Genomic DNA, 13,222 nt, shown 5'->3' with positions numbered 1-13,222 from the left:
TCATCCTGCTTGCAATGTCTTTGCTTTTCTAAAAAACAAAACAAACAAACAAAAAAAACCTGGAGCACTAAAAGAGTATTAGAGAGAATATCTAACTTATTTTCCGTCTCCAGACCAGACTGATTTCAAGTAAAAAAAAATCCCTCACATACAAGGTCCTCTCCATGCTTTATGGGCTGAAGAGCTGGGCAGAGCGATTGTTTATGATCACTCGGCTGCCTCATCCTGACCTCTGCGTGGTGAAAGTTCAGCTTCTTTGGAACAGAAGGGATAGTGTTTCTTTCAGTATTTCCACAGGGAACTGCCGACCTCTCCATGCTCTCTTTGCTCTTCTGGTCCTAAGGACACTTTAGCAAAGTTAATATCGGAGACTCCCAACTTTTACAGGCAAGTCTGATTAAGCAGGTTGTTGAAATGGTATGAGGGTAATTTTGTGTACATTAATTAAAAAAATAAAAAGGAATACCTAGGCACAAGGCCATGTTGTCCTCTACCACTTAGTAAATTTAATTAAATTGGCCTGTTCCTAGGAGAGGTTTTCTGCTTGAGATGGGCTGGTGAGTGCAGGTAACGTTTACAAAACTCTGTTTGAATAGGTGTTCAATTAGATTTTCCAATTTAGGCTGCACTGAGTTGATATACATTTTTGAGTGATTTTGTGCATTTTGATTTTCAATTTTCTGGGTCATGTTTCCAAGTACTATGGAGGCCAAAAGAACAAATTTGATGAATGAGTAAAATCAAAGAGGAAGCAAAGCATTCCTAATAGATTGAAAGAAGCCAAAGAAAATATTCACAGGTTTCTTCATTTATTTTTTAGTGACAATTTTTATTGTTGCCATTCATTCACTTATTCATTCTTATGTGCTCTGTCATTCATTCCTTTGTTCTTTTGTTCTGTTTATTCGCAAATGTTTATTGAGTGTAAACTAAGTACCCAGGCCTTGAGGATATAGAAAGGCAACAACAGCTACCATTTTCTGAGTATCTTAAGATTCGTGGCACTGTACACTCTTTATTGCTAATCCATAAACCATGTCTGGAAATGAGGTGTAATTATACCTATTTTCTAGATGGAAAAAATGAGATGGAGCCAGGATTTAAAATCAAATACCGCTAGTTCAAAAACCCAGATTCATCTCACTAAACCACTCTGCCTCCCAAATCGTATTTTAGAGATAAGGTAAAAAAGGTCTGTTAATAAGAATAACATAAGCTGGAAAGACTAGAGGTGTAGAAAGGAGGAATTCTAGTCTTGGCCCTGACAAACTAGCCTTATGAGCTTGGAAAGATGCTTTACCTATGGCAGATTTATGTATAAATCCCCATAAAGAGGGGAGGTATTCAGTTATGTTTATGGTCCCTTCCCTTCTGGCTTTAAATATTACCGAATCACTTCTGCTTTGAAAAATTATATATAGTGGACATAATAGTTTGATTTTTGAAGATTTTATAATGTTTTAAATTATTATTTGGGGTTTTCTGTATTTTTCTCCTTTCTATTTAGCTCATCCATTAAGTTCCAAAACAGAAAAGAGAGATACTTAACTGGGGGAAAGCCAGATGTTGAACTCTCCACCGATTCCAAAAACATCAAGCAACTTGAAAGATGGATAGCTCTTCAGCTCTAGTTTCTGACTTTCCATTTGGCATTGGTCCTTGAACATGACAACATAATGATGTTCTCAATTCGGTGATTTTCAAATATTTTAATCCTAATTAAAGCATAAAGAAAAAGTTGCGTTAGCTGAGCTCGAATGCCCGCCAAGTGTGAGAAAACTGTATCTCAGCTGTATGTACTGTTACACAGTGTTCTTGGAACTTCTCATATGTCATTCTGTCTGTTCATGTGCAATCTGATAACTAACTACAATTAGCAAATGAAATATTTATATATGCTACCACGTAGTCAGTCCATATGTGCAAAATATTGCAAGATCCTCAAGTAGCATTTAGCATCACCCACTGTTATGTTAGTTTCCTGAAATAGGAAACTATGCTGTCTTATGCAGTCTTATGAAGTATGCCCCCCGAGGATGCAATTTCCTTGCTTTGCGTGTTTGTGGTAGAGCTCAAGTCATCCTCCAGTGAGGTGACTGGTTTGTCCTCTCACAAAATTCAGCACCACCAGCCCAGAGTTCTCTTTCCTTTTTCTCCGTGTTACTCTTGTGCTTCACCTACAAGCTACACCATGTCCCAACGAGTAGTGTTCATCCACGTGGGATGAACACTAGCCAGTTACTACTTTATTTATAAAAATTCCAGTCATTGTCCGAGCACAACTGACTGACAGCACACACTGAGAACTTCGTAAAGGACTTTTAAACCTTCCACAGACACACAGTTTTTAACCAGCATGTGAACAATATGAGAAGCTTGTTGACTTCTGAAAAAATTGCCTGGAACTGAAAATCCATAAGTGGAAGGAAAGCAAGCCTCTGATTCACTTGACTTAAATCAAGGGACATCCAACAGTTGAAGGAACGTGGGGCAGCTGCCCTCAATGAAATATCGGTATGTGCACCCTCACCCTTCCTGAGGCTGATCATCTTACAACGAGTAAAGGGGGAAAGGAAGCCAGTCTCCACCTGCAAGCCGAGGTTTGCATGTAACCTTATTTCACAGAAAATTTAATTTCAAGTCAATTAAATCTGAATATGAGAGAGAGAAAAAAGAGGGGGCAGAGAAGAGAGAACTTGGGGGTTTGGGATAGAAAAGCTATAAAATTGGATTGTGATGATCATTGTACAACTAAAAAAAAAAAGCATGACAATGTGAGAAAAAAGAATATATACAAGTGTGTGTAACTGGGTCACCTTGCTGTACAGTAGAAAATTGACAGAACACGGTAAACCAGCTATAATGGAAAAAAATAAAAATCATTATATAAAGAAAAAAAAGAGAGAGGACATGAAGAAGAACGTGAGGCTGGGTTCTGGTACTTGCGCTATGGAACTAATGATGCAGATGATCCAAATTGCTCAAGTATGATGATAGAGAAGGGTCCTGTTTATTAGACCAGTGTAGGCAAGAAAGTCTCTAACCAAAAACAGCTAACGTCTAGTTCCAGGGGGAAATGGATGCTATTAATCTATGACCTCTCTCTCTTCTTTTATTTTTATTAGAATATAAACCTTGTTAATAATGCAAAGTCTTTTGAAATGTACAATTCCATAGCTCTTAAGAACAACCTTGAAAAGAAGGTACTTGATGCTGCACTAAAGGCGTGTGTCACTGGGGTTTGAAGCTGGGAAGGAATGCATTCTCTCCTGTCTTTTTATATTGTGATAGATTTGTGGCAGGGTGGTTTAAGAGGCTCCTGCTGTCTCAAACTGTTTCCTTCAAGCACTGACCATGAACTGGCTCACAGATGATTTGGACACTTAACATTTTCAAGGACAAAAATTTCTCCCAGTGTGGTAGAGAGAGAAAGGAAGGAAGGATAGATGATCACTCTGCTTTATTCCTAGCAAGCCCAACTTAGACAGGAGAAAGGATTTTTAAAAAAATGGAGATTCCAACATGGAGTTTGCAGTGCCTAATTGTATGCTGTAAAAATTAATGGCATAAATGCTTACCAAGGAATAAAAATATGCAGTGCTATTTAAGCAATGGTTTAAACAAATATAGCTTATTTTTGCTAACGTGGCCACTCAGAGCCAAATCTCTTTGCAGGCCTGTCGGCTGCACTGTTTTCCCCACCGTGACAGATTGGATTTAATTGAAAAGTTGCTAGTTTAGAGCTCTCACTGAAAACTTGCTTGGTGAAATAGAATCGGTCCGGTGATTGTCCTTCGGTCTATTTTTACATAGCCTCTTTATCCCGGTCATCATTTTTTTTAGAAACTAATATGAATATTTCCCATAGCCATGAAAAATACTTAACAAGGGGGAGGACTTCCCTTCTACTTAAAAATGTTCAAAGTCTCAGAGATGGTTGTGGTTCCTGATTCTTGTTTTTTCACCATCAATGAACTTTATGTGCCCTATTTATGACATGGGGTGTTTTTCAAAGAGCTATTTGAAACCCAGGGAGCATGCCCTCAGAAGGAGGTACGCTGAGCAAACTGAAATAAATATTCTCAGGGAGAGTGAGAGAATTGAAAATAAGGGAAAGGTAGGAAATTAAGGAGAGAATGAATTGAATCGACCCAGTTGGGAATTCTCTTTGCCATTTTTATTTGAATCATTTTCCTCAAATTTCTATTTCAGTGCATAGCACTGTTAAAAGATAAACTGAGGCATATTTTAAATGCTGGGGTTTTATTCAAGCAAAAGTTGAGCATCCTAGCAGATGAAAAAGAGCTCCAAGGAGATGTACAAATTGAGAGGCAGAAGGGGGCATAAACAAGGAAGTTAAACTAGGCAAAAAAGCGGGTTAGTTATTGCAAAGTTACTTTCCCTTAGGCATGTCAGGGTTTTACCAGGGAGGTTTACGATTCCATGCCTTGGAGAGATGAAGCCATAATTAAGGAGAGTTTTGTTTTGGTCGCATGGGGCTTAGCATAAGGGACTCCATTTGGGGCCTGTTGTCTTGTTTTTAACACTAATAGGTCAGGATTTGTGTATCTTCAATGACAAAATTGGTCTCAGCATATTGTTATCTAATGGTCCAAATTCCTTCACAAAACTTACCAGGAGATTTCTGTATGTAGAGCTATACTGTACCCAAACTTTACGAGCCTTTTCCAGGGAAAAAGATGTTCTGGTTGCCATCTAAAAGTAATAACTTGCCTCAATTTCAGTAAGTGTCAGTGAGTAATTATCCTGGTGACTGAGGTCCTAAGGAGCCCAGTGCCTTGCTACTCAAACCTTGCTCCATGAACAACCAACATCATCAGCATCCCTTGGCCATGAGGGAGTGGGGGAGGGGGCATTGGAATTGCTGATTGCCTGGCCTTTTCCCAGAATTACCAGATCAGACACTGCCATTTAACACGACCCCCCCCAACCCAGGGATGTTTATGCTATTAAAACTCCAAAAGCACCTCCCCAGCAGATATGTGTGGGACACCTGGGTGAATTTCGTTGAAAAAAAAGGCTTAGAGAATGTCCTTTACTTTTGTTGTTCTAATTTTTAACCACGTAGTTAAACCTGCTGAAGAGATGAGTACATTAAAAATTTTTTTTTAAGCTCTTGGAAAAAGGCAGCCCATTTTTTGACAGTGGAATTTCCACCATCTATGCATTACAGTCTATTTGGATAGAGGAAATAACACCCAAGGAGCAAGCACTGAGGACGGCGTGGAATGATGACAAACTCAATTGCACACAGGTGTAGAGGACACATTTCGTAGCTGTTGTGCTGACAATATTAGCATCAGCTGTGTAAGCATAATTATTGGTCAAGGGCAGATTGTTGTAAAACAGCTAATAAACAGGAAACATTAACTTCCCTCACACAGGGCCTTTGCAAAACCAATATTAGGCCTATGTGTTCTGTACATGTATTTTCTCTGAAGCCAATTAACCTCTTTATTGGAAAACAAGAGCTTCGTTATTGTTGAATGTGGCAGCTAATCCTTCACAGTAGATAACTTTCATTGAGCATGAGTGGAATGAGTTGTGTTTACTTCACTGACTGACATTCCCATACAATTAAAAGAAAGATTAATTGTTTAATTTGCTCAACATGGGTGCTAGGGAAGGCTTGGAGATCCATAAAACTGAAAACTATAGTTTTTCATTCACCCAAGGCCAGGGGAGATGTGGAAATTTATTTTTGGACAGTACATATCTTTTTATTATCCTGACCAGGTAAGGATGGGTAAGGGCTTGGGTATCTTTGTAGAATCAATTTTTATTATATTTCTTCCATATAACTCTGAAGGTCTGAGATAAGATATGAGCCTATAGATTTGTCAAATTACTTTGATGTTTCAGACTTAGACTCTTTGGCTGAGATGCAGCACATGGAAGAAGCCAATGGAGAAGATAATGAAAATATAGACAATGACCACTGCAGCAGACATAAAAATCTGGAAATATAATAATAACAACTTGTACTGTTAAAGGGAGTCCACCCAAAATGCAGGAAACAATTTCATGAGCAAAGGCACAAAGTCATTGACCTTGGTGAATTTGTTTGGACATCAAGTAAAAGAAACTCGCAGACCAGGGATTCAAAGCATGAGGATGGCGAGTCTGTGTGTGTGTGTGTGTGTGTGTGTGTGTGTACGTGTGCGTGTGTGGTGTTCGCTCATGCACGCACTGTGGTGTGGTATTCTTGTTATTTTACATTCATGAGTCATCATCTGATCCTTGTCCCCAGTTCCTCCAGTCTTTGGATTCCCTAACCCTATGCCCCATTTCTTCTCTCTTGACTCTCTTCTGCATATATTCAAGTTAAAGTCTATCCACCCTTATTTAACCCCCACAGTTGAAATCTTTCATTTCCCTTTTTTTTTTTTTTTTTTTTTTTTTGAAAAAGCTGCTCCAGTGCCTGAAGTTGTAGAGATACAAATATCCAAGGCTGGCCCTTAGATCAGTGCTGTTCAATAAAAAGATAACATGAGCTACCTACCTAATTTTAAATTAAACTATAATTGGATATTTTCTGGAGTTCCCAGTATGGCTCAGTGGTAATGAACACAAGTAGTATCCACGAGGACATAGGTTCGATCCCTGGCCTCGCTCAGTGGGTTAAGGATCTGGCATTGCCATGAGCTGTGGTATAGGTCACAGATGTGGCTCAGATCCTGCATTGCCATGGCTGTGGTGTAGGATAGCAGCTGCAGCTCCAATTGGAGCCCTAGCCTGGGAACTTTCATATGCTGTGGGTGCAGCCATAAAAAAAAATTGGATATTTTCTAATAGCCATGTTGAAAAGGAAAAAAAATTCATTTTAATAATATCTGTATTTACCCTAATATATGCAAAATTATTATCATTGCAACATGTGGTTGATATAAAAATATTACTGTTTTTTTTTGGTTATTTCAAATCTTGTGTGTATTTCATGTTTACAGTATATTTCAATTCAGATTAGCCTCCCTTGAATGGTCCAATAGCCACATGTGACTAGGGACTTATCATCAAATGATAAATATATATATACACATATTCACAAAAGTCTTAATTTTTTTTACCATGAAATGTGAAATGCTGTTCATAAACAAGAACAGTATACATTTTAGACCCAGGGAAGACACCTCTTCATCAGTCTTCATCAAGGACTTCAGAGTAGGAGTTCCCATTGTGGCTCAGTGGTTAGTGAATCCTACTAGGAACCATGAGGTTGTGGGTTCGATCCCTGGCCTTTCTCAGTAGGTTAAGGAACTAGCGTTGCCATGAGCTGTGGTGTGGGTTGCAGACGCGGCTCAGATCCTGCATTGCTCTGGCTGTGGCATAGGCCGGCGGCTATAGCTCCAATTTGACCCCTAGCCTGGGAACCTCCATTTGCCGTGGGAGCGGCCCTAGAAATGGCAAAAAAAAGACAAAAAAAAAAAAAAAAAAAAAAAAGGACTTCAGAGTATTTGCTAAATTACTGACATGCTGAAAAATACTACTCTCATGAGAGCTTTTACTCTTATCATCTCTTTTAAAAACTTAAAACCCTTCCTCTGTGTGGACACAACTACAGATTTTTTCCTCACTCATTGGTGGATGAGGCGAGAATGGAAAAGCACACTGAAACTGCTTTGTCTGATTGACTTCTCTAAAAAGGCTCTTGCACACACATCTTCTCATTTATAGTCTCCCAGAAAAACCAAGTGGCTTGGATAATTCACTCTGAAAAAATACTGCATTCACCATTTATGTTGTGTTTTTTCCATTATGGTTTTAAAAAGATCACAGCTCTGGCTCTCCTTAGAATGTTATGGTATCTATAAAATATTTGTGATGTCTGTACCCTATTTCCCTTTTAAAGATTTCCCTTGCCTCTTGAGAAGAGCGATGCACAGCACACCTTATTAGTCAAAAAAAGCCCACGGGATAGCTTCTCTTTCAAGTACTTTCAAAATCTCTTACATTTGTTCTGCCATTTCTGGCTACCTTTATCAAAGGAAAGAACATAATTCTTATTGCTCACTTTGTGATCTAGATCACAGAGCAAGCTCTAAAATGGGTTCATCAAAGACAACTCATATTACATGCTAAGGCACAAGTTCCAAAAACCATAATGAAAGAGAGGTAACCCCTCATTAAAGAAGACCAGAAGTATGAAAACCCAAACCTGTGAAACAGATCCATTAGATGGGGTTTCTCTACATTTCAAAATGATTCTTCTTTTCACCACAGGATTGTTTTAAATCAAAACATCTCTCTCTTCCTTGCATTTAAGTATTTGTTTATAAATCAATAACTACTTGAAAGAGAGACTGGAGAAACAAGAAAAATGAAAGCTAAAGTGATGGGAACTGGTGCCAAATTGAGATTAATCAAAAATGAAGACAAACCATTTCCAAACTTATACCGTAAGTCAAAGGAGAAATTAGATCCACTGTTTAAATGTTCAGTTTCTGTTCATTCCTCCTTAATGTGCATCTGAACATATTATCAATGCAATTCAACAAAGACCTCACTTAAAATTAATGTCCTACTCACCCCTACCCATAACCATTACATATGGACACAGAGAAGCATCTTTCCAGTTTCATTCCAGACAACTCCACAGTATCTCTGTGAGATGATGGCCACTGATTAATGTTTGTCTGAGGAGTGTAACTGCATGTTTTGAGAGCTGCTGGAAAGTCAATTCTTACCAAAAACAGCTGCGAAACCAGACTGACTTTTAACCTCCCCTGTTGAACACAGGAACTCTTGGCACAATTACAGCACAAGCAGCACAGAACCTATGGGGTTACCATTATAGAAACAGACTTGGCCAGCAGGAAGTGTTTACATCCTGCATGAACCCCTGATGTTTGACATGAAACCGGAACAACTCACCATGGTTTCAGAAAACAAAAGTCTCCATCTTTGAACTCGCCTAATAACCCAAACAAACCAATATTCCCATTTCCTTGCTGTCAAACGCCTCACTCCCAGCTACTCCTTTCATTGAACTGTTTCTATGTTTTGTAGATACAGGAAATGAACAGTCCAGCAGCATTCCATGTATTGAAATACAAGCCATTTCCACCAAGATAACACTCAGTAAGCAACACAACAAAAGAGAAGACTCTGGGTTGATCATTGCAATTCCTCAAGCATCTCCTGGGTAAGGTAATTACATTTTCATAAAAATTAACTATAAAAGTAAGATTGCTATAACTTACTGAATTTGAACCTTGAAACTCAAAAAGGGGTAGCAAAGACATGCTACCTTTTTAGCAGATTTCCGTGATCAAACATAGCCATGTGACAAGGGTGGAAATGAGAGAGAAGCCAGGGCTGAGAGACTGAGGATCTAGAAGGGAGAATTTGAAGCCCTTTTCCAACCTCCAGCAGCCCCTTGGCAAAGTGATAGCAGCAGAAGACCACCTGGCCCACCCAGTTTCCTGCCAGTAACTGGACAAAGCAGGGAGGCTATTGGAGCTCCCCAAAGGACTGTTAATTAGTTTAATGAGCAATCTACACCTGATGCCCCAATTTTTGCCCCTTCCCCACCAACAAAAAGTGAAAGGGACAGGAAACTCAGAAGTGGGCTATGATTATCATCGTTCAACATGATATGCTTTTGAGGGTTTTTTTTTTTTGCTTTGTTTTGTTTTGATTTTTCTTTAGTTTTTTTAATTTTTATTTTTATATAGCTTTATTTTTTCTATTATAATTGACTTACAGTGTTCTGTCAATTTCTACTATACAGCAAAGTGACCCAGTCATACGTATATATAATATATGTATATATATTACGTGTATCATACATACATATATATTATATAGATAATATATATATATTCTTTTTCTCACATTATTTTCCACCATGTTCCATCACAAGTGACTAGATATAGTTCCCTGTGCTATACAGCAGGATTATTTTGTTTTGTTTTCAGAGTAAACACATTTTGCTCTTTTCTTTGGTGACTGCAGAACCTCTCAGAGGCCAATTTTGTTTTGACTTTGGCAAGCTACTGATTAGACTCTATGCGTACTGGTTTTTTCCTTCTTATACTATACCACCCTACAAATGCACCCTCTTCCTAAGTGCAGAAAGCCAAAAGGAAATCGTGTGTAATCATTCCACTCCCAATCTTGTTTGGACTTCATGAGTGCATATGGATAAGCGAATGTTGGAAAGGCTTTGAGGGAAATAAATGGGTTTTATTTTGGGGAACAGTCTGATTATATGGATGATTTTATGAATGCACTCAATCCTTTTGAGCTTCTGTTGCTTCATCTACAAGATAAATATCATGTTTTCAGGATAGTAGAATATAGTAGATAAGAGTTTAGGCTGCCCTAGACACACCCTGCATTTGAATATAAGGAGGGAAACTGCTTCTCATTTAACTATCTTAACAATCACCATTTTGGTTGTTCTTCATTCAGAGGAGATGATCATTTAAAGAACAAAAAACTCTGATGTGGTATATTAGCTCTCTCTTGCTGCTACAACAAATTACCACAAACTTTATGGCATAAAACAACCCAAATGTATTCTTGTATTTCTCTAGGTTAGAAGTTTGATGCTAGTGTCACAGACTAAGATCAAAGTGTTGGCAAGGCTTCATTTTTTTTTTTTTTTTTCTAGAGGCTCTAGGGGATAATCTGTTTCCTTTCCTCTTACAGAGCTACCCACTGGCTCCTGCACCCCTACCTTCATCTTCAAAGTTAGTAAATTTATATCCCTGGCCACAGTCAGAAAATGTTTTCTGATATTTAAGGACTCATATCACTACACCGAGATCACCTGGGGTAACCTCATTGCAGAGCCCTTAAGTTAATCACATCTGAGCAGTCCTTTTTGCCATGTAAGGTAACATATTCACAGGTTCCCGGAAGTAGGTTGTAGACACTTTTGGGAGCCATTATTCTGCCTACATTCACTAGAAAATCGTGGAATCATATAAATGTTCTTTGTTACTTATGAGAAAATACCTGGAAGCTCAACCCTGTTTTTAGGATACACCTGGACAATTTTAGAGCTTTTCATAATCCTCCAAGTAGTTTCCCTCTCTCAAAGGTGATAATATGAAGGTAAATTGAATGATTAATAAATTTAAATACATCTAGTTTTGGGGTCAGACGATGTTCAAGATATGTTCTTAACCAAATTATTTTCAAATATTAGTTTGAGAAAAATTTGGTAAAAAATGTTGAATAATCTAACAACTTGATGAAACTATCAATTTCAAAAAATAGTAAGATCAAAACTATGTCTTAATCATCACCAAAACATAGTTAGCTATATTTCTGTCCATTTTAGGTTTCCCAAGGTCATAAAATATGTCAGTGGGTCTCATATTCTGATTATTTCCTCACTATAGCTTTAGGCGTTTTTTGACCTAAATTGTTTTCAACTTATGCCATCCAGTTACATTCAGTAACTGGAATCCTGCTTTAACATTCTAACCCTTCTTAGTCTTCTTTGCTGGATGATCCCTGCATTACTAAAGTTTCCATGGTGGATTTTCCCCAGAAGTTAGTAGTAGGGCACTGCTATTTAGTTACACTTAATTCCTGGTGGATCACATCTGGTACCATAGCTTTATGTAACTTCCATATCTGACAAATGTCAAAGGTATATACCCAGGCCCAATGTCTTCCAACTTCCCATATAACACTTCTACTTAGATGTCTAATGGACTTATGGAACCTACTTTTTTCTGAAGTTGTCTCATCTCAGTAAATGGTAAATGGCAACTCTATTCTTACTGTTGCCCCAAACCTCGAGTATTCCTCGATAATCCTCTCTCTCTCTCACAGGCAGTGTAAGTAAATGATGTTATTTCTAGTTTCCAAAGACATCCAGAATCTGGCCCTTTCTCCCACCATCATGTCCACAATTTCCCTAGACTAAGCCACCATCATCTCTCACCTGAATGACTACACTATTCCCAAGTGCTCTTTCTGCTTCTATCCATGATTTGCCTCTGCTCAGAAACACCCAAAGTGTTCACATATCACTAAGAATAAACTATCAAGTCCACTTAAGGATACAAAACCCTACGTGATCTGGCCCTCTACCTCTTGTTTGTTCTCATCTCCATTCTCCCTTTTAGTCACTAGATTCCAGACGCTCTGGCCTTCTTGTGTCCTCCTCTATGCTGGATACCTTCTATTTGTCTCCCAAGATCCACCCTTAATGTTTTTAACCTTTCTTCTGTGCCTAGATAGAGAGAAAGCTATGGACTCCATCAACTGATGCCTTAGCCCTCTGGTTTTAGCCAAGAGATCAGAAGGAGGAAGTGAGAAAGGTCAGAGAAAACTCTCTCCCTAAGGTTCTCTCTGAGTGGGCAACAACCCTCATAAAGGAATCCAATCCATGGAGTTCCCGTCGTGGCGCAGTGGTTAACGAATCCGACCAGGAACCATGAGGTTGCGGGTTCGGTCCCTGCCCTTGCTCAGTGGGTTAATGATCCGGCGTTGCCGTGAGCTGTGGTGTAGGTTGCAGATGCGCGCGGCTCGGATCTCGCGTTGCTGTGGCTCTGGCGTAGGCCGGTGGCTACAGCTCCGATTCAACCCCTAGCCTGGGAACCTCCATATGCCGCGGGAGTGGCCCAAAAAGTAGCAACAACAACAACAAAAGACAAAAGACAAAAAAAAAAAAAAAAAAAAAAGGAATCCAATCCTCCAAACAAGTCCTGTCTCAGGATTCCTGCAACTAGTCTAACACCTCAGCCCTTCAGGCCTATATCAGTAAAGGAGACCCACTGTCAGCAGCTTAGGTACCGTGCTCTTCCCAACAACTTACTTGTGCTGTGTCTTTGCTCTTTACATGGAGACCTGAGAAGAGGCTCAACTCAGATTACTCCTCAGAGACCATGACTGTTATAAATTCCAAGAACTCTCCCGCTTCAAGACTTCAGACCTTTGCATTTACTCCTTCCCAACCTAGGTACATTCATCTCCTTGATAGTCCTATGGCTCATTTCCTTTCCTCACATCTACCTCCATCCAAATATCACCCCAGAAGAGAGGTGCTCCTTGATTATTCTAAGTAAAATAACACAACCTCCTCCACTTCTCTCTATCTCATTGCCTTGTTAGTTTTTGTGCTGCATAACCTGTTTTACCCACTGACATGTTACATATCTCTTTGTGTATTGCCTCTATTCTCCCATAAGAATGCAATGGGATGCTCTATTTGAAAAGGAACTATGTTGTACTCTGAAGT

General features: G+C 39.0%; 1 long non-coding RNA gene across 3 annotated transcripts in view; it reads left to right on the top strand.

The window, feature by feature from the left end:
• The first annotated feature begins 299 nt into the window (after positions 1-299).
• The window catches only part of LOC106505835 (uncharacterized), a 31,578-nt gene continuing 18,655 nt past the window's right edge, over positions 300-13,222 (top strand). The window contains exons 1-4 of one of the 3 annotated variants that reach the window (XR_014823721.1): positions 300-387; positions 1,508-2,514; positions 8,242-8,417; positions 9,028-9,163. This is a non-coding gene — a long non-coding RNA (uncharacterized LOC106505835). Of the gene's footprint in view, positions 388-1,507; positions 2,515-8,241; positions 8,418-9,027; positions 9,169-13,222 lie in introns of all 3 variants that reach the window. The other 2 variants (XR_001300635.3, XR_014823720.1) reach the window with 2 other exon arrangements.

Source organism: Sus scrofa, chromosome 13 (assembly GCF_054392235.1).
Source record: "Sus scrofa isolate SSC_HxYL_T2T_F1_AM1 chromosome 13, Sscrofa_HxYL_maternal_Yorkshire_Landrace_v2.0, whole genome shotgun sequence".
Classification (NCBI taxonomy): Eukaryota; Metazoa; Chordata; class Mammalia; order Artiodactyla; family Suidae; genus Sus; species Sus scrofa.
Note: the sequence above shows the minus strand (reverse complement) of the source record. Positions and strands in the feature narration are given on the sequence as shown.